The sequence below is a fragment of the Fopius arisanus genome, unplaced genomic scaffold (assembly GCF_000806365.1).
Source record: "Fopius arisanus strain USDA-PBARC FA_bdor unplaced genomic scaffold, ASM80636v1 scaffold00021, whole genome shotgun sequence".
Lineage (NCBI taxonomy): Eukaryota > Metazoa > Arthropoda > Insecta > Hymenoptera > Braconidae > Fopius > Fopius arisanus.
This window is the reverse complement of record NW_011887760.1, coordinates 577,823-599,802: the sequence shown is the minus strand read 5'-3', so window position 1 is coordinate 599,802 and position 21,980 is coordinate 577,823. Positions and strand designations below refer to the sequence as shown.

The window sequence follows — 21,980 nt, the reverse complement described above, 5'->3', positions numbered from 1 at the left end:
CTATACCTGCAATCTGAATTTTGCACATTGTTTGCCCCCTCCCGGGAATAATGCTTGTCGCCGGCAAAAAAGACTCGCATTACGATATTGCCGATATTTATTATCCGCCCAAAACAATGGATCGATATTGTTTTCTGATTGGAAATAAGCAGCAGCTCCATACCCATTTTATGCGGTCTCGTGCAGGCAAGTCCCACTGGTTTTACAAGCGAAACTGTTACCAGTTTATACACCGGACAATACGACTGGTGATCGCGTATATAAGAAAAATAAACATGAAACCCTGTCTCTCTCCCAGCGGCACATGAGTATGCATGGTTAATGCACGCCCAGTTCCCATAAATAATATTTAATATGACAAGAAGCCGCCAAGGCAGCGGCTGCCCCCTTTGTACCAATGCATTTGACATGGAAATGTCACCGATTTCGCCTTCCACCGCTATCTCACCCCTAAACTCCGCAATCTCCTTATCAGCTATCGACTCCCTCCATCCATTCGAATCCAAAACCTCCAACCTAAAAAGTCGACCGTCGAAAAAAAAAGAAAAAAAAAATGCCATTGAGAAACACGGGCGCCACCGATTATTCTTCGAAAAATTGCATCGTTTCAAAGAACAAAAGATTCTCCATTTGAATGCAAAATCGATAGCTGCGCGTGCGCAGACACAGAGATACAATACGATCCATAATCGTATTTAAATGAAGATAGCATAAAAGGTAGAATCCCTAAGACTGTAACCACCGAGTGATAAAGAAGGGAAGGGGAGGATGTGGCGGGGAAATTTTTCAAATGGGGGTGGATTTTCATGGGATAAACCCTATGAACGCGTGTACTCTAGCCTCTCGTATTTTTCCCGCCAGCATAATCATGTGTTCCAGTCGGTGTCGAACAATAACGATAAACCTTGATAATAGTTAAAAACACGAGAGCGAAATCGCGACAAATATAAGCAGTGGTTTATTGAAATTTATACCTGAAATTTTACTGTTTGTCTCTGCGTTTGTAGGGAAGATCCATTCAGTTGAAAATACACATTGGAATTATAGTTGGATCGTTATATGCATACAATTGATACAGATATACTATCGTCGGCATTTTCTTTAAGGTACCATTTCTATATCTATCTTTCTTGTATTTCTTTAGTTGTGAATCTTGGAGCTACATATGTGTATGGATGCAGGCGGTTATCGTAAGTTCTCGGGGTAGTTGAAAAAATAAGTGGTGAAGGGGGGAAAAGGGAAGAAAAAATAAATTCAGTGTGGTCTTATACGGCACCTTGGGTAAACTAGAGGGACCAACAAAGGCTTGTAGACATCTGTTCCTGTCATAAGACAAGATTTAAGGCCCCATGAGATAACAGCACTACACCGGTCTTCGATGGAAAATCCCATTCGGAAATTTTATCAAGGTCCCGTCTATGAAACGAGACAACATTTTTTTTTGCACTCTTCGAGAAATTTCTTGAGAAATTTCGTTAACATATTTAACTGTAATTTCTTAAATCGTTCAATTCCCGGAGAACTCTGTTATCGCACTGTTAAAAATCTCTTCCAATCTACAAGGAAAATATGAGGGTAATTTAAGAATAATTTAATAATCATTGGAAAACTTCGGAATTTCCATAATTATTACAGTGGATGATTGATTTTCAGAATATTCTAATGGAAAAATAATGAAATATTTTCGGTGTCGAGGATAAAATATGTGGGACTCAGTACCGGAAATTAAGACGAAACTTTTGAAGATTGCACCAATTAAACTTCTCACATTTCTCCATCAAGTTTGATATCAACATTCAGCTGACTGCCCCCCCAAAAATCCACGTGCTGGCTACCTTCTCGTTTACTCTTACGTACAAACATGCGCTGTATGACGCACTGGTGTATAACTGGTGTATAACCAGTTCTCCATGATTTGTCACGATTCCTGCACGATCCTGACCAGCGATAATAAAGTGGCAATGGTTATGCTTGTTAGCGCCCCGACGAGTTAAAACCAGGTATTATACATCCCGAGTGATAATTTTCATCCGTGGGAATCATCAGATTCTTGTGTTTTAAATATGAAGATATATCTTTCATCGTGATATTATTTGTCCCGGAAAGTCATTCGCGGCGTGTATATGAAGCGAGATTTCTCGAAAACTGGAAGAGTTGGATGATGATCATTTCAGCAACTTCTCCCTTTTTTTTACGAGGAGAAAGATTGCTAGGTGGAATTTCTCGGAATTCACGGGGACCTGGGAGTCGAGGTAGTGGACCAGCAGCTGAAAAGGGGGAGTTTCATGTGTTGTATAAGTATATGTCGTACATGAATCTTTGCTTGTTTTCAGGAAGGGACGAGTATCGAAATGTGATCTTTGGGGCTTACTGGAGAATTTTCCAACATTTTAAGGAATACATCGATGAATATAAATGTCTATTGAATAAAAGTGTGGCAATAAAAACAATTGTCTTTGCCTTTTTCATTCGAATATCAAGCATCCCAGCATTCATGTTTGCTGAAGAAGGTTTTATGTTCATTTGTTAAGTGCTAAAATTATTGATTTGATTATGAATTCTTCGAGTTATCAAATAACTTTGAAAATTTCTGTATTAATCTTGCTCAAAACGAATCGAAAATTTGACCATTAGTCCTAGAATTCCAAAAATATTTCAAGTTCCCAATAATAAAATGGCTATTATCCCTTTTAAAACAATTTTTCAGTCTCTCGTGTCATAAGTGAAAACTAAAAATAAAATACATAACGGAATAATTTGCCAATCAGATCTGTAGAAAATAAACTGAAACAATAAAAAATATCTCTGTTGCATGGATCTCAAGTTGGTGTTCATGTGGGCAAAGAGTATCGAAATGTGATCTTGAGCGTTCCCTTGGAAATTCTCATGCATTTTATAAGAGCTATCGACGAATATATAAGTGGTATTGGGGATCGTGCCACTGGGAGAAAAGTCAAAGGAATAAAATAAGATGGAATAAAAAAGAGGAAATGAAGATGGTTCGGATTGGTATGGTGGATGGAGAGCCACCTCAGTGTTACGTTTTGGTTGAGGGGAAAGGAATTATATGTATCTCGGAGTGAGCATCGTAACGAATAGAGGGCATTAGTTAACAGGATATCAAAAGGATACAGCGGAGGCCACCGAGGAGGCAGTTGAGGATCTTGGAACCGCACCCATATAGAACGATACGCGATGCTGTTCGTGTGGCTTGGGCGTCAAGAACGAGTATACATGAGGAAAACAACAATGCAATGAAACCGAGACTCTCAAGCCAGATATCATCCAGTTATAAATTGAAACACTACTATGTTCTGGCATTATGATGCCTCTAATATGTCTTTTTAAATATTATACTTACTCCCGACCGGATGTTGGAGGATCATTCAATTCTGCCTAATCAGTTTGTTTATTGTTGTCATTATTCTACGTACATAAAGAAAATATCGATAATAAGCTAACATAGCTGCTCCTATTTCCGACCTTTTCAGTTCCATGATTTTTTCAATTTGAGACACATCTTGCAGTAAGTACACATCCTCAGTGTCGGAACTGAGTAGCTATTAATTAATTTAACTTCATTGAGTCATTTCACTTATTTTCTGGATGCTCTTGTAGCTGTACGGTCATACCCTACTTCATTTTCTCTGCAAAAGGCAGTTTATTTATAAGTAAGTAAACAATTATTATGGGATTTTCACAAAAAATTCAACGTGTGGTGAAGCACTTTTTTCAAACAGTATTAAGCCTCACCAGCACTTAGCGTGATTTAGGGTTTGCCACGGGAACACGACTTGTAGTATATATTATATATTATATATTATAGTTTTTACGGTTAATTGCGCTTCTGCTTCAAATTGTCGATTAAATAAATATATTTTTCTTCATCCGCCGTTTCATCAGATGCTGATATTGCGTTCATTTTTTTTATTCCTTTGTAACACTGATCACGCTCTCAATTATTTTCGTTGACGAATATTAGCACCAATTTCCGGTAAACAATCGTTGAGGTAACAAATTTGGCGAGGACGGCAGGGAGGGAATATCATCGGAGTCTCATGTATTGAGTATCAGTGCACACGAGTAGTTTTTAATCCCACTTTAATCCCGGCATACATGTAGTTTGACTAATGCAGGAAATTTAGACTTTCTGCTTGAAAATCGCAGCAGAAAGTACGTACTTTCGACCGAGGTATGAAGAAAAATTCATTGCTTAATAATAATTGGATTTTCCGTCTGACTGATTCGTGGAGAAAGCGTGCATGCTATGGATCCTCATAATTTTCATAACTTTGTTACTTGACGATATTACGCTTCAACTTCATTAATTTTCGAAAATCTGAGAATTAATTCCCAATGAAACTCAACGAAGCAGTTGAGAAAAGTTGCTGGCCGCTCAAAACCCAGATAAATTACCAAAATACGTAAAAGGATAAGTAGAAAATGAGCATCTACACGCGCATAGAGAAAATTCGGCAAACTGAGGGAAGAGGGGCAATGAAAAGGGATGAACTCGAGTACATCATGATGGCAGAATTATTCAAAATCCACGGTGTTCACTCGCGAGCGTCCGAGATAAATAACTTTTGCCATGCCATGGCAGCTAGCGTCCAGTGTCTGATGCTGCTGGGTCCACCTACACACGAAAAACCCCATCCAAGTACCTGGATGTACACTTTTGCGCACTCCATGTGGGTGAGACAGACAGAGGGAGATGGCCATAGTGCTCGGGATGTTTAACATAACACGGGCAATCATTTATGCGTTGCCAAGCACTGGGATACATAGTGAAACCCATAATTCAGTCGACAGTGGGTAGAACCTCTAGATTGGGCCGAAAAGTTGGTTAAAACCATATCTGCAAGGCTTTGTTTATTTCAGCTACGTAAACTCTAACTTCACCAATTGATTCGCGATAAACTCAAATACCCATTCAACTATGAAATTCAAGAAACAAGAAATTAATCAATTTTCACCGCTCTTTATAGAATTTGGTAACAACAAAATACTGTGACATGCAGAAATGATAAATTACCAAATTAAGAAATTCTTCAGTTATTGCAAAAAATCAGTGAAAATTCCAGAAAATTATTGCTTGAATTTTCCATATTTTCACGGTTTCCTGTGCCATGTGCTCGTAAAAATGGAAATTCATCAGAATATGCAATAAATGAATGAATGAATGAAAAATTTCATGTCACTCTGTCGTCAAGTCAAATATAATTTTCCAACAAATGTCATGATTTTAGTAGATTTCGTGGTTTATTGTTGTCTTGGTTAAATTTGCGTGTCGATATTTCAGTTTCTCTTCAATCGATTGTATGTCGATGAAATGATGTTCCACGGTATGACATATCGGACAAACCCAAGGTAAGGGGATTATATATTCTCCCCGCGCCTAAATCCATGATTTATTGTCATCATCCATCGGTTTGATTTCAATGATAAAAAATGGAGGAGGCATGGTGGGATGTATCGAGAGGGTTAGCGTACACTGAGGGACCCCCCATGGTGGTACAAAGGTGGACCCCACGACAGTAGCCGTGTACGGATGGGTTAGACAATGCCCAGCGCATTAATACACTTCATATTAGCCCGCTTTAATGCGTGTTCACCGGCCATTGTGAATGAGCGACACTGTTTATCACCGACCCCCGTGCGTATTCCCTCCTCCTCTCCCTCTATACCCCATTTTTGCTCTTTTTTCTTCCTCTTCTACCCCCCGGGGTCGGAGACCGCATTTGTCTCCGGGAGCACACCACTGTGATAACCTTAAGGATACTCAGACCCATCTTCCTGCAACTTGACCGCCAATTAATCAATACTATTAATTAATCCGCTCTCGGATTGATTTTTCATAAAAAATTGACATTCAATTATTCTGTTATAATAACTATCAAGTTTCATGGATTGATGACTAAAAATCGGACGCTATTTCCTGAAATTTCCAGAAATTTCCTGAAATTCAATCTGTCATAAAGTCATTTGAATCTTCAATTATGTGAGTTTGAATTCAATTTCAATTGAACATAGTGACTAAGTTTCTCATTTATCTTGAGAATTGAAGAAAATTAGGTTTTTTATGTAAAATGATGATTAATTTTGCAAAGTAGAGTATAACGAGCTCGCAATGTTAACTAGGCTTACTGACCATCAGAGTCAACTCACCTGAAACGTGAAATCAAAGAATGATTAATAAATTCCTTGACTTTGACGATCGGGAATGAGATATATAATCATCTCAGATCAACAGCCATCTTATTGCAATCAGGGAGCAATTGTCAGAGAACAGGAGGCTTCCGTACTTGATGAAATGACAGCTAGTCTTTTTGGTCTGCAGACCTCAATGCGAGACTTCGACGGCAATCACCCAGTGGGCAATAAAGAATAGATAAATCCCAGGAGGAGGGAGCTGATGAGGAAGATTGACTGTAAAAAGAGAGGAGAGAATGAGCAGAGGGAAAAAGAAAACGCGGAGGATGGAGTACGGCGATGGTGACGGAGGACAAATATAGTTTGTCAGCCGAAGGACGGTTCTGCACACCCCCGCCACCAACACCGATTGTATTTCTGGCATCGAACACACGAATCACTGAACCGCTTTCTGAGGATGACATTACACTTGTGAGTCATATTCACCAGAAATGTTCACGATGATTGGTCCTGAGTTCATTCTCGTCTCAATTCATTGTTTAAGACGGTGAACGATCATCGACCTCGACTGAATTCTATTCAGAACCGTTTGGTCCAAATAAAGAGATTGCACCAATTTAACTTTGTTTTTTTTTTTATTTGACTCGTTTGACTCGTCTAGATTTTTGGGCGATGGTCTTTTTTCGAGTCTGAGCTGCACCCTGGCGTCACGAATCGGCGACACCCCGTTCCTCCCACGCTGATATCATGCGACAGTGGATGACTGGTGTATGCAGAATCATACAATGGGCAAAACCCTTAGGGGGAATCAGTTATATTTATGCATTGTTGGTGGACATGAAAGCGAGGCCAGTAACGACCCAATGTGGATGGGCCTGTGTCATTTTAGTATTTCATCGGACCGGCATTTCCACGTAATAATATACCGCGGCAAATGTAATGTGCAGTTTTTACATTCGCTTTATATGAAATATTTCCATTTTTTGAATTTGGAATGAAGACATCACTGGAAAGTGATCAAACCCTTGCTGAAATCCACCAATTCTACTGAAAGGGGGAAACAATGAGGTATGGATTTGCAAAACAAAGGAATACCCGACAAATAAACCGGTGATATTCAAGTTGGTTTATAATTTGTGAATTGGTAAAAGGCGGTGAGGAAGACGTACCCACGGATACTGAAGCGAAATGGTTCGGCCGAATGCTGCCAGAATATTAATGTAATGCGTTCGACTCGGAACAAATTGCCATTGCTGTCTTTGCTATTGTGCCAATCCACCCGGCATTGAGTTGTTTTTCGTATGTTGGACGAAGTACGAGAAACTCAGGAATCTATTCAGCGCTTTCACTGTGAATTTATGGAGTCTCGAGAGTTTGTGAAATTTGTTTTTACATTGCTATCGAGTCCACTGACTTTCAATTTTAATTAATCGTTCGATGAGTCAAATCCGCATTTTCAAATGGAGAGGAATGGGCAGTATAAGTTGTAGTAGAATCGAAATGTGATTGAGTTGTAAAAAATCATTTTTAGAAAAATATTTTTTAATCGAGTTAGTGTATAAAAAAATCTCTATGGATGCAAATATAGATACAAATTATTCTCCTGTAAAGTAAAATATTTATCAGATAAAAAACATGAATTACATTAATTGTTTGATAATTCTTCATCACATCTTGTATCCGTACATTTTTCAGGTCCATGGGGTTGTATTTTTCACTGTTTTCGACAGGAACTCATTATCTTCGTCCACTTCATTTACGAAAATTCAATCCTTTATCCAAGGATTCACCGTGGGATAATTATCTGGGCTTGTAGACATTGCAAATATCTGTAGAAGAGATCGAGACGAAGGTGAGGAGGATGATCCTAGTGTCACAGGTCGAATGAACCAGGATCAGTAATATAGCTGATGTTTGCGGACCTGTTAATAATGCCAGGTTTGCACGGTAAGGTTATTAGTGATAGCAAACACTTTAAATTGTACAACCTTGAAATCCCGAGTCTCATCAATAGGAAATTCCAATCTCTTCTAATTCTCATTTCTCCTCTTCTCTGTGGATAAGGGGGACGTATTTAAAGTTTTGTGGTGTATTACATAAATCATAAAAACAATATTGTATGAAGAACAGGTGTATGTTATATAAATTATGAATGGGGACAGAGGCTCATCTATAGGTGAGAAGTGTCACTTTTCCATGAAATTAAATTTTTTCGAGACGACAATGAAGGGGTCTGAGACCCAAAAAAATACAGAAACAAAAAAGTTTTATTTTTTAGCTCAGCCCCAGGTTCTAATCTAGGATTTTTAGGAGGGGACAGCGATAGAAGAATTCCTTTTGTGTTGCAAATACAAGGAGTACCTACACTGGGAGAAAAATTTAGTAAAATGTATTAAAACTATTTCTTTGCGACCAAAAATGGTTGTTTTTATTGAATTACGTTTAAAATAATCAAAAAGATTTTCAAATTAAGAAATTCTTCGATTAATTTGATCTTGTGATTGTGATTTACTATTTCTTGACAGATATGTAGTGAAAACGGGCGAGTAAAAATTTTTTCCGATAGTTTTCGTTAAAAATGTCATGAATAGTTAAAAAAAAATAGGTACAAAATGAACCCTTTCCGTCAGATAGCGAATCCGTATTTTGTGAAATTGATGTGACAATTAAAACATCAGACTATCTATTTTGTTATGAATGAGTTGTGCAAACGCACAATTGTTGAACACCTGTAAGTGTAAGAACTCGTACGCGGCGAAAAATGATATTTTATTGATAATAAAATAAGTCACATGAAGTTGAATGTTACCTTTTTAAGTTCAAGGTTTTAATGTAAATATAAAAAAATGAATAAAGAAATGATAATAAGAATTTGAAAAGATTATTTATGGAACTCAAAAAAAAATTATATTGCCTATTGTCAAATTAATAGAACAATCTAACTAAAACTCAAAAAAACAACAAAAAAAGAATATTCAAAATGTCAGTGAAAAATGACTTATTAAAATTTGAAATTGTATTTTTTCAAAAAGAATTATGTTTGTTTATCATTAACAACCATTTTATTCATCTCAGAATTTTATATGATGCTTCTTATAAAACATAGGGTTATTTTTAACAAGTGTTTTCCCAGAGTTTAGCAATATTAACGTGGATTAGCAACAATTATATCTGGACTTAATCGGTTTTTTGTTTAAATTCAAAAAAATAATTCCCGATGTAAAAATGGTAATTGACTGTTTTAAAGAAATTTATTCAAGTAAATATTGCGCAGGCGCAATCACATGTGTTTGCGACTATTCATTGAATTCATTATTTAGTGTCAAACTAATTTGGTGTTAAATTTACTAAATTCTTCTCTGAGTGTAATTTTCCAGGAAAAAAATGATGCTTAATAACTAGGGAAATAAATCGATCCACCGAAGCCCGACTGGGATAATCAGGACTTGAGGTTGTTTGTAGAAGCTTCGTCGAGGTGATAAGACGTGTGTAAGCACCCTTCATACGCCGTTAAAACCACCCCTTCCTAAGCCCTTTTCTCGTGTACTCTTCACTTCACCCAGCGACTCCTCTATGCGTTATATTTCCCGAGGATCCTCAACCTTGGCAACAAATTCCAGCGAAAACTAAACTGGTTTAGCTTCTAAGCACGTTAGAATCTCTCTACCCTTTAATAGCTTATAGGTAAACAAAATTAACATATCCTAACTGTGTTAAGAATTTCCTCCGTTGAACGCTGTTACTGGAACGTAGAGCTGTGGAGGACACGCCATGTGGGTGAGAGTTGGGTGGTGATGGGCGGTGGGTGGGTGGCCTAAGTTTGTTAAGTAGCGTAGACGAGTAAAACCACCACGAGACCATAACCGACACGTGATACCAGAGTTGAAAGGTGCATCGCATTACTTTCGATCCCTTTTGGAATATGCGCTCCAGGAACAATGTCCTTAAGGGGTTAGGTACTTTTAGTTTGCATCTTTTAAGAACAATTATTCAACTTTCTCTAAGAACATTATACAAAATAGTTTGCATCGAATTTCATTATTATGAAATTTGCATCTTCCTTTTTTTCTTTGAGAGTTTCGTGAAAGTATATATAGATTACCACATGGCATTAGACACAGGAAGTGTGGAATTAATCATTGGTTGCTAAAGAAATTCAGTTCTCGTAAAAATTCCATAAACAAAGTGGGTAATGACAATAATAACAGAATACCAATAAATATGTAAATACTCAAGGCATATAGAGAATGTGCATGCTCATCGGTCCTACCGATACCATCCAATACCCTGAATTATTCAATCCACAAGCCCACCGATTCTTATCCCGGATTCAATCTTATTTTATTGTCAATCCACCCGAAGAATCATGTATTTCCAGTTGTACAACAATTTCCATGATCATCTGAAAATAAAATACCTTATTTTTGCATTAAAATTGAACTGACCCGATGCCGACATTCATGTTATACACGTCGTCATGGTGGAACATTTTGGAATACGACAAGCGGGGTACCAATTAGTCGGTGAATTCCACGAACAAACGACCGGAATCCGTGCTACCAGATCGGCAAGCCACGTTCTAAATCTCAGCGATACCATCTCCAAGGTGTGTTTTCTGGGATTCTGGAAGTGGAAGACTATAAACGCAATATATATGAAGAATACAGAGAAACCTCAGGATTGGAGGGTCACGAGAAACCAAGAAAGATGGAGCTATCAGAGAGATCCGCGGAGGAGTGAAGAAATAAAACAAAAAATTACACTGAATATGCGTAACATAATTTTTTGATTATGAGAATTTGGACGGGTTTCGCGGGAGACGAATAACCAAGCAGATCGGATCTTAGTGCAGCCTTTGCCCCGGTGATGCACCAGGTCAACTCGGGTCCCAACGCCATCTTGAATCCCTCCCAGTACGTTTTCAAGTGAGTATTCATTCTCGAGTTATTATTATAATTAGATACCAGATAATTAATTCGAGGAAATTCGATTCGCAATGCAATATACACTTTTGAGATTTAAAGTTTATATCAATTTATAATAATTTATTATCTCTGCTCGCCGATTTTTAACTAATTAAATGATGATCTGCCATGAATGAAATGAGTTCGGCAAAAAAAAAAATCATTTCTCCCCTGATTTTTTTCTAATTCATTCTGCTGTAGTGATTAATCCCATATCATGTTCAGCGATAGCAGACAGGCACTTCAGATGTACAATGGAAAGACAGGAGGGTGTATCAAGAATACTGGGTTGTACCCTTCCACAAGTCGAAGTCCTGTCAAACTGACAACCAGGTCGAACCACCTCCGCGTGAATACACCGCAGGGGTTCTCACAGCATCGCAGGATCTTTATAATATTCCCAGACTTTGGGAATGCATTCACCATGAATTCGATGTATTCACAATAGACGATTTGAGACAAATGTCTTGAGGATTTGAGTTGTTCTGACGCTCCTCTCGACAACCTGACAATCATAACAAAATGATGGGATGCGGCAGTTTGGAAATAGGAGGCAAACAACGAAATTGGAATTGAAATTGGCATTTAAATTTAGTTCAATGTTCATTTATTTCAAGAATGTCGAGTGATGCGGATACATTATTAATTGGAGTTTATTATTCACACAGCAGTTAAGATATAGATAATAACACCCCCTCAGCTATTTTCAATCAATTGTGGCTAATAAAATATTTCATAAATGTGGAATAGATTCAATTTTTTATGGAAAGGATAGGAGAGGAATTGTGCCTCTTTAAAGAGGATGAAGATATGATTTTTCACATTAAAAGTTGCTGTCAATGATTCCAACGATATGCAGTAAAATAACAAAGAAAGTGAGATATAAAATCGGACCCCCTGCCTACAGGGAGCATAATCATTCAGCCATATTTTGTCGGTTCGATCGTAAAACCAAACGGGCGCATAAAAATACGGAGGAGGAAAGCCATTTCTTTTATTTTGAAATTTATGTTAATTATGGTTGGCATTTTGGGTGGGTACGAAAGCTACTAAATCGAGCGTCTAAGGAGCTTGGGACTGCGTCGTAAATTGCTCGACGGACCATTGCATTTCGCATTGATCGATTTTATTGCAATAGAAAAAAAATGCTCAATCAAGGAGGATATTTTTAAAAGTTGAAGAGATTATTACTCAGCATCTTTCGCCTCGAACCCTTTAAATCCTGTTACTTTCGTTCGCTCAACAAAACAACAATGAGCTACGGGATTTTCATACGCGTGGCATTCTCAAAGAGGTCTAGATCGTAAAATATATATTAAAAGCCGTTGAATCATGAATATTCATACTCGTGAAGTTTTCAATTTTGTGCGAATACTTTCCTTGTGCCGTCCATCCCTTCAGTTTTGAGAAGTTTTATAGCTCATAAAGGATCGTGCAATGTCCAAGTTTCACGTTTTAATGCTGAGGTAAACTGAACTCTATATCACCAGCTTATTAGTTTATCTTTTACTATTTATTTAATGTTTCGTCAATCGAGTTCAATTTTTGATGTTTATTAAAAATATCGTGGAAACATTTTCCCAACGAATTGCGTCAAAATAGCCGAATATTGCTTAATACTTGCTCAATGTTGATTTTTTACTCGGACTTATTAGTACAAACTCGTGAAAGGACTCATTTCTATAAGCTCTCTTCAAAAAATCAATTTCTGTCTCTTGGAGAGTATTATAAAATGGAGAATATTTTCATACAAAGTATTCCATCGGCCTAGTCGTTAATTTTTGTTATTCAGTCTGCAGACAGGGTTTTACAACCACGCAGCAGTCGTGCAGCATCGCCTCACGGACTGAGTAACAAAAATGAATAGTTTCCCATGATTTTTTAAATTTATTATAACGGAATTTAACAGAAGAACACGTCGACTCAATAAAAGGAAAGCTGAAAAATATGAAAAATGTTCCAATAGCATCAGCACAATTTCCACTCCCAATTACTCCCAATTATAACTTATCACTCAATTAGCTGCTCGCTGAGAATCTACAAATTTCTACCCATAGTGTAACTCTGATATCGATGGGTGAGCGTTATTCTGCTGAGATCGGCTGTGGTCGTCTTTCGGCATTTGAGAATTTCCACCCACTCCCCTATACCATTCTATACTATAGATGGCAGATGAACCTAGCGAGAGGCATTTAATTGTTTGATTACTCAGCGTTGTGCTGATCCGACCAGGGTTAAACTCCCAACTAAGACCTTCAATCAAGAAAATTTTGTGAACAAGGTGTCCCACAGTTGGCAATCGAAGAGGCGTTAATTGGTTATCGATGTAGATTGGGTCAGTGATCCCATAACCATCAATGAGAACAAATGGTTATTTCATTCGATAGAATTCGAATAAAAAGCAGTTGACGATCCGAACGAGCCGGTCTCACATGCAATCTGCCTCATTTCAACACTTTGTATCACGTATGAAGTCAGAATTATGAATCAATAGCCACTATCGACTGGACTTCTCACGATTGCAACAAAACTACTCATCCACAAACCTAACACCATCGTAGAAACATCACGAACAAAGAAGACAATTCCTCCCTACACTTCCATCGACTTTCGAAATTCAAGCCGGGATCATTGAATTCAGGCGTTTACGTGTGTGAAGTGTGTATCAATGCACCGATGTATCAGGGATTGAGTGCCGGAGTGAGAGAGATTATCTTTTATAGGAGAAAAAACTCTCGGTACTATACACTGATCTGTCCTTTCACGGTTGGCTTAACTCACTGGGGATTCACCACGAGAAATCGTATATTATTGGACATCCACTCACGCGCGCGTGATCTTGACATAATCTCCAGTACAGAACGAAAAACTTTGCTCTTAGTTGAAAAAAAAAAGGGAGAATGAGGAAAGGTGCAGCCCTCCCGGTCGACTTTTCACCATTTTTCTGTTTTTATTTGTTGAAGAACAGTGGGTGTATGGGATTGCTGACCGGTCAGGTGTTGCCATGGAATTTTTTCATTTTTATCCTTCGTTACTTTTGATTGCAACATTATTAAGCTGTTGGACATTCATATGAAGTGGAGGTGATCATTCGTGAGCAATGCAGTCACTATCTGCGATCGCGCGTGTCGTCTCGATGTCTCGATAAGTTGCACCCGTTCGGTCTGGTAATTGTTAATGAATAAATATAAGTTGGGGGTACATAAAATGGTGGAGATATACATATCAATAATCAAACCGGACGCGGACGACAATAGTCATCCGTCTTATCGAGGTGGTTGGAACGAGTCGACAGGTGATCGCCTCCGTCAATTCGTTCGAGGGACTCGTTTTTTTTTCTCATTTTTTTTTATTTATTTTCTTTTCAATTTCATCCAGCCACAGCCGTCAACAGTGAGATCGTCACGTTTGCAGTCGGGACGAGGAGACAGAAAGGTGGAAATGAAAAGGAGGATGAAAGAGTGGATGGTATGAGACGAGAAGCGAAACTCCTTGTGGAGATTGTGTGAGTGCATTTTGTATCATCGAGACGCGAAATCGATGTCGACCTATAAAGTCGGTCGAGTGTGACGTGTAGGGACACAAAGGGCTTTTCCAGTTGGTAAAATTGGAATTATATTCGCTCTCGATCGTGTCGTTTTTCCTTTTCTTTTTTCGAGGTATGGCGTCTTCTGGGATTGAATGCATCGAGGTAAGATGCTTATCGTTTTTTGTTGAAAGCAGAATGGTGAAGGGGTATTGAAAAGGAGGTTCAATCGGAGGTGAATATTACGTGCGTGGGAGAAGGATTTATAGAACTGTGACGATGAATTTGATGATTTATGTGACTAGTGCTGTTCAATGCCACGGAAAGAGGAAAATAAATAATTGTGTAGAATGTTATGGATTTTTTTTACCAACTTTTATTTTCCATGATGGATGTCATTGAAGGGGAGTGAATTATTCTGCACGCATTGCCGACGGCTTAATGTAATTAACTGGTGGCATTGTAATACGTAATGTTGTAAGAGATAAATCTAAAATTAATAGATTTCAATTCGGAAAAAAAATAATTCATTCGTGTGAAATATGAAATGTTTAAGTTGCATTGAAAAATTGAAGAATTGAAAAGGATAAACAAATAGAGAGAAGGAATATGGCTCAGTCGAATTACAATTCTTACCCCACAATCACTGAACCTCTTCACGACGTACAGGAAGCAGGTGTACTCCATGAATATATTAACCGATTTTTTTTTGGCAGGTGTTGCATAAATAATTGTTACACGAGCATTATCAATTTTCCACCATTATTCAATCCCCCGAATCTCAATCCTCGCCCCCGAATTCGATCCTCAATTTTATATGCCCCAATTTTTGGGCCCATCCCCTTCAACTGCCGATACTTGTCCAAAAAATCGAATACCTATCGGCCATGTTGCCGGCCCCTAAGAACAGGTTGAAGTATCGGCGCCTAGCCGCACGATTTTTCAGTTTTTTGTTGCGCATCACTGACCAAAGCCATCCACAGCGATTGGTTACTGAGGTGGGAGGGGGGCCCCGAGGGGCCCCTATACCTTCAAGATCGGCCGTCCTACCACCGAGAATCCACCTTTGATGTGTTTCAAACAAGAACAAGTATGCGAATCAACCCACTCAACCAACGGACAACGGACTCTATCAGATTGTAATTATGTGTATGGCTGATAAAAGAGAGAGAAGACTCGATGCACCTATTCGAAATTTCTACCGGGTGTGTATCATCGTTTCATCATTAAAACGAGTCCCATCCATATAAAAATCCCAATAAGGCCCAACTCATCGCAAATTTTTCAATGTTTCCCGGAAAAGGAACTATATCAGATTCATTTATATACTATTCCTTCCCTTAAATGAGATTTAAATTCCTCCCAGAACCAGTGGTGACTCTTGTCTCCACGTTTATAATCACATTTATTTTTACAAAATTATTGGGAATTGAAATGCTCCACAGGACAATGAGTAGTACAATTAAAATTCTTCAGCAACTCCGCGAAATCGGCTGGTCCGAGTATAAAATTTTGTTATAATGTATTAAAAATCCGCTGTTCATCGTGAAAATTGTCCTACGCTTCAAGTACAGAATGATTTTATCAATTTAAAAAAGATGCAAAAAACCTGCGTTCTCCACGTGCGCCCGACGGAGATTGGCCCATTCGTAATAACCCAATCTATCCATAACTAATATCCTGAACCGATTATCAATCAGAAACTCCCTCCTTCTATCCAAAACCTTGGGAAAAAAAATAAACCGAAAGATTGTTCTCAGACAGCACCCGGTACGTATATGAAAATACGTTCGAGACGGTACGTTAGCAACTGACACTGTGAGTGACGTACGATATGTTGGAAGGCATCGGGCAGTCTATAATATATAATAAAAATGCAATCGCACGCCTCGATGAGTTGATTGTCGGCTTGTCGAGATGCCAAAACGTCCAAACTCGTGCATTTCATATCGCGTTACGCGCGCCCAGTCTTTTTATTTTGTTATACAAGTTGTATAGACGAGCTGTACAGGCAGTTTTGCACAGGGTGGTCGAGGCCGAATCCGCCCCCGGCGTCCTCTTCCTTCATTTCCAGCCAATATATACCCGAAGATGCCCCGTAGTGGCCTGTGCAGACTTGAGATTATTTTTAATACCCATTTTACCGCGGATCAACACAGCCATATGTACTAAATTAACTTCAGTGAATAGAAATGTCTATCATATATTATAATCAGTCGGTGCTTGCGAATCCCTTCGACCCCCGAGCAATATCTGAATGTGGGTTAGAGGCAAATCAACGATACAAGAATAGTTGATAGCTTCTAGTACAAATAAACTATCCCAAACATTTGAGTCCTTAACTGTAATTTTTTGCTGTCGGAACAATTCAAAGGGAATTGTTTTTTAATCACAAGAAAACTGTACTCAAGGTATCAGTTTTTATTTCAAGTAGTTTAATCATTCTGTATTATATCTTAACACTTGACGGCAGTCAATATTATTTGAACCGTTTATCTCGAAGATTTTGACACACGTGACGACATGATGGCCCAGATGAGGAGGAATTTCGTTGATAGCTTCTGCATTGTGATGTCCTCCCATCCAGAATGACAATTCACAACTAGAAATCGCCGTTTGACTCAGACGGAAACATCACATTCAGCAGGGAAACTCCTCCGTCTGCCGTCACCACTAGGATTGCAGTTATACTTCCTGCAGATTTACATACGAGTTTCGTATCGCATCGTTACCTGTCGCTGAATAGATAGAGATGAACGTCGGCAATAAGAGAGGCAGGAGGAGCCAAGGCAGATGTCATATTCCCATTGTCTGTGTTGTCGTAGAGAAGAGGTAAGTACTCGACTGTACTAAGTGCTGTTTTATTTGTGTAAGAACAACCTACTCACCTCCACTCAATCTGTCTTTGTCTTCGTATTTCCAGAAGGTTTGCCATGGAACCCACTGGTGCGCGTCTTAATGCCAACAGTGCACGCGCATGTGTGCGCTTCAAGTCGAAGGGAGTATCTGCACCAAGTCAGACTTATCCACTGTGTAATTTTCATTTGGGTGTCATTGAGTACCTTATTAAGACCAGAGATTGAATATAGTTGAAAACATATGAGTGATTACAGCGGATTAGTATTCCAACAAATTCATCAGCGAAAGTAGTCAAGACAATTGATGACGTAATAATGAATGACTCGTTCTATCAGAGTATCTTTAGTAGTTTTGTGGAGGCTTGAAAGGGATTCCTGGCTGGGTAATGTCATCACTAGTTAACAAACGTCTGCATTATTGCGTTAGACGGCAAAGACCGTGGCATGTACAGAGCTAGATGTTGGTCGTCTTTGCTTTGATCTTTGGTCAGTGGCAAAACTTTTGTCTTGAATCTACTCCACATTGGTGAGTGATTAATTTCTAGAGTTAATGAAATTTATAGAATGACAGTGAGAAGTTATTGAGCCAAACTCACCACACTCAATGCCAAATCCCCCAACGGCAATATTGATATTTGTTTGTTTGCTAACAAGTTGCTCGTGGATGCTTCAGGTATGGACAATAATAATACCACCTGAACCAGTTGAATTGGACGAGGAAATGAGAGGAAGTGAAAGACTAGTCTCCCTGTGCGATACCCCAGGTTGATGTCCAAAGGTGCTTCTCACACTCAGCACAGTCGCCTTAGTCTTAGCAAATTGTACAATAACAATCCCCAGTAGCTGCTGGCTGCTGCTTGTACTGTCACTCCTTACCTTACCCCCTCTATCTGCTCTTCTTCCTCTCACTCCTTTGGTGTTTCCTAGTGTTGTGTACATTAGCGGATGCTCTGAAGACAAGACAAACGGAATATTACACAAATACACCATCCTCTGTTTCGTCTTACCCCAATTTCAAGATGGACCCCCACTTTACGTCGCCTTGCGGCCCTTCCAGTATCGTCTTCTCGGTTTTCCCTGCGTGCCATGCCCATTCCTCTGAATGCTCCACTACCCCTCAGGCAAAATCCTTCCCCCTTGTCTGAAGTGTATACGTATTTTCATCATGGAGTGCACCTCCGAGGGATTTGTCTCTGCACTGCGCACCTACGAGTTTGGACAATTTCGGCAAACGGGTACAGACCTATTCCGATTGCTTAGCCTAATTCGTCCCCGTTTGTCAGGACAGCGGTACGTCCTCCGGTCCTGGCACTGCATCTTCATTCAGTGGATGCAGTTGGATGCCTGGACAGCTACGTAATTCGGTACCTCCACATTCCTTTGGATGAAGTTGTCATCATTTGGTGGGCTTTGTTCATCGACAGATACGTATGCATTGTTTATTGTCTTGGTCCAGTCCTTCTTGGATCTCTTCTCTCCTCTGTCCCTATGCAGATTGACTTTATGACAAATTTATGCTCTGTTTGAGTTCATACTGGAATACTTTCTGTTAAATTTACGGAAGTAAATAATCGTAATCTTCATCACGATTGTTCGAATCAGAAATTGAGAAATTTTTATTTCCAGTGGAAGACAATAATTGTTTTATGTTACAAAAATTGATTAACACATAGTGATTTTAAACTATGTAATATATTGTGAATCGACAGTGTTTAATGTTTTTCTGCGTATGTTTTTGAATGCAAGTCCAACTCCAGAAGATGGATAACAAAATGACAAAGAGGATCTCATTTTCATGGTGATCCTCCGAGAATCAGATTTCCTGAAACAATGAATGTTAGGCCTAGTTTGAAGATAAATAAATTGATTGGGATGGAGATAAATACGCACTCCTCGGAGGAATAAAGGGACGTGCCTGACAATAAGAACCAATGCCTCATGTCCTTTAGTTGAGTCTTGAAAAGGGTTACGCCATCGTTGGTATCTGAAACGATCGGCCATTTGAATAATCCCGGTGGGATATCGTAGAATACCGACGATCGGTCGTGCGCACATTTGAATATTAACCTCCTACGTATGGTACTTGAAAAAGGTGAGGGTTTTTTTTTCGCAGGTGTAGGGAGAATAAAGGGAGAGAAAGTTGGTGGGGGATATTTCGGCTGTTGGTTTCTTTTCATTAATCTGGGTCGAACGAAGGGTTTAATGAGAACAAAGGCCAATTTATTACCCAATTTTATGTCATCTGAATTCAATAGAATCTGTTATTCCCATTCACTGGCAAACAAACAGTTAACAGTAATAAATATTTTATTACCGATCATTCGTCGATTTATCTGTCTCATAATAATGAAAATATCTCAATCGATTATCATCGAGGAGAAATTGCTCCGGGAAATCACAAGACAGTATTCATTCCCCTCCAATTCTCCTCAGGTCCTTTCCCATCGAGGGCCGTCAAATTGATAATATCCACTGTGAAATTGTAATCGTCCCTCCTTCGATGCTTCGCTTCGTCGAGGAGTATTAATTCGCTTACGATGCCTCGATCGGCCCGGAGCTGCTCCTTCGCCTGGTCCTCATCCTCCCATCACCCTCTAAGATTTTACCGTAACAACGGGCGCGTTCAGCCCGCGGAAAATTCAATAAGGAGATACCGACTTGCTCGAGGGAGGTTTGAAAAAATCTCACCGGATATACCTCTTGTGCGACGCTTTTCCCCTTCCATCAAGAGACTCGGTATCTCCGCTATCGCTTGTTCCTTCCTTCCTCCTTCCAATATTGAAGCTCGTCCATTTATAAACTTTGATCGGGTTTTAATTCCTCACCCGTGGTAAGGAAAAAAACTCCTCTGCTCCAGAGGGAGAGTGCGTTTCTCTCCCGTCCTTGTTTCCCCCAAAGTTGAAATTGAAAATCGTCGGGGGATGAAATAATAGGGGAATGTAACACTGAGAATTTGGTGGCCCTTTATCGGGTGTTTTCCTTTTTATATTTATTTCTTCAATTTTATACACGTACGTTACTTATTTTTCTTTTTGAGAAATTTGAAGCAAGCATTTTTGAAAATTATTTTTGTACAAGCAGACGGTTCAATATTGGTAAAATCTTCGTCCCCAACTCGATACGTAAACCTCATATTCACCGAAACTGAAATTTCTCACTTTTGAATCTAATATACAATAGCAATACCCATCTATCCCCAGCATAAATTCGAAAGTTGAACGAACATTTGAAATACTCCGGAGATGGTTGATGCGGAAGTTCTCCGGTCTTGCAAATACACAAGGAAAAGCGAGGTACAAAAAAAAAACATCATCGCACTTTTACGAAATCGTTAACTCTTAGTTGAAAACCCTTGGCGGAATTGCGGAAGGGGTGGAAAAAAGAGTGAGAATGGGTCTACTGACTCAGGTGGGAGGTGCGAGAGGAGATTGGATGGAAAAATGGAAAAAAAAGAGCGTGTATACCTCGAGGAGAGCAAGTAGATGACGAAGTTGTCGACGACAACGTTGGGTACCCGTCGTATTGCGTGTGCCCGAGTGCATACCGGTAAGCGTTGGGTTTCTACCGTCAAGGGCTCATTGTGCCACATTTTTAATTTCCAGGTGGATGAACCTTCAGTGGTGGTATATAAGGTCCTCTCACCAGCCCCCGCTCCTTAACTTGCCTCTTCTACTCGTACTTCGGGAATTACATCACGCGTGATAAAGTCCCCGTCGTCAGCACATAGTCCCACGTATGTTATAAAACACTTGGGTGAGAGAAATTGGAGTGATTTTCGCCCGGAGAGGGTAAAGAAAGAACCATTAAGCTTAAACATTTTAAATCATCAAAGGAGCTTTGTCGAACCGGCAAAGAGAACAAGGAATAATAAAAGAAATTTGTTAAACCAGTTGAATCACTACTGGCATCGAGTTGCACTCGACTTAAACAGTTCACATACCATATACTATCCAATACCCTCCAAGGAAAACAATGGCCTATCAGACGATAATCGAAAAATGGGTATAGATTATAACCTCGGTGCTTTTATACTTTGATTCATCTCAGTGGGCATTTCACGGGGATTGAACCGAAGACATTTTGCACCCAATAAATAGATAGGCTCGACGGGGCGTTATATACATGACGATGGGATCCTTATTATAAACTCTAACTAGCTGGCACATACCATCTCACGTCGTTCAACTGGTTACTACGATACTTGATGGGATTCCTAACCGATGGTGCGAACAATCCTATTTCCAGCTCCTTCTCCTTTATCCTTCATCTCCCTGGAATCATTCACGTTGTCTTGGGGGGATATAATAGTCGAATAGTTCCATCGACAACCGTTGCTTTGTTTCGAGAATCCGCAGATCCCTTCATTCAAAATTATTCCGACATTATGGCAGCTCAATTCACTCTCCTCCCCCAGCCTATCTTTTGAGGCACCCATCACCTTGTCCAATTAATGTATAGTATTGAGATAAATTTAAAAAA

At 39.2% G+C, this 21,980-nt stretch overlaps 3 long non-coding RNA genes across 3 annotated transcripts; 1 reads left to right on the top strand and 2 right to left on the bottom strand.

Annotated features, from left to right (window-relative positions):
* The first annotated feature begins 6,969 nt into the window (after positions 1-6,969).
* Positions 6,970-8,930, top strand: LOC105264416 (uncharacterized). Its single transcript, XR_891992.1, has 3 exons — positions 6,970-7,221; positions 7,305-7,525; positions 7,849-8,930. It is a non-coding gene; the product is annotated as an uncharacterized lncRNA (long non-coding RNA).
* Positions 8,931-17,176: 8,246 nt separating this feature from the next.
* LOC105264415 (uncharacterized) lies at positions 17,177-18,259 on the bottom strand. Its single transcript, XR_891991.1, has 3 exons — positions 18,098-18,259; positions 17,532-17,705; positions 17,177-17,454 (listed from the first exon to the last, which is right to left on the bottom strand). It is a non-coding gene; the product is annotated as an uncharacterized lncRNA (long non-coding RNA).
* A 981-nt stretch (positions 18,260-19,240) lies between these two features.
* Positions 19,241-21,750, bottom strand: LOC105264414 (uncharacterized). The gene is made up of 3 exons (XR_891990.1): positions 21,670-21,750; positions 19,392-19,485; positions 19,241-19,323 (listed from the first exon to the last, which is right to left on the bottom strand). It is a non-coding gene; the product is annotated as an uncharacterized lncRNA (long non-coding RNA).
* Between the last annotated feature and the right edge of the window lie 230 nt (positions 21,751-21,980).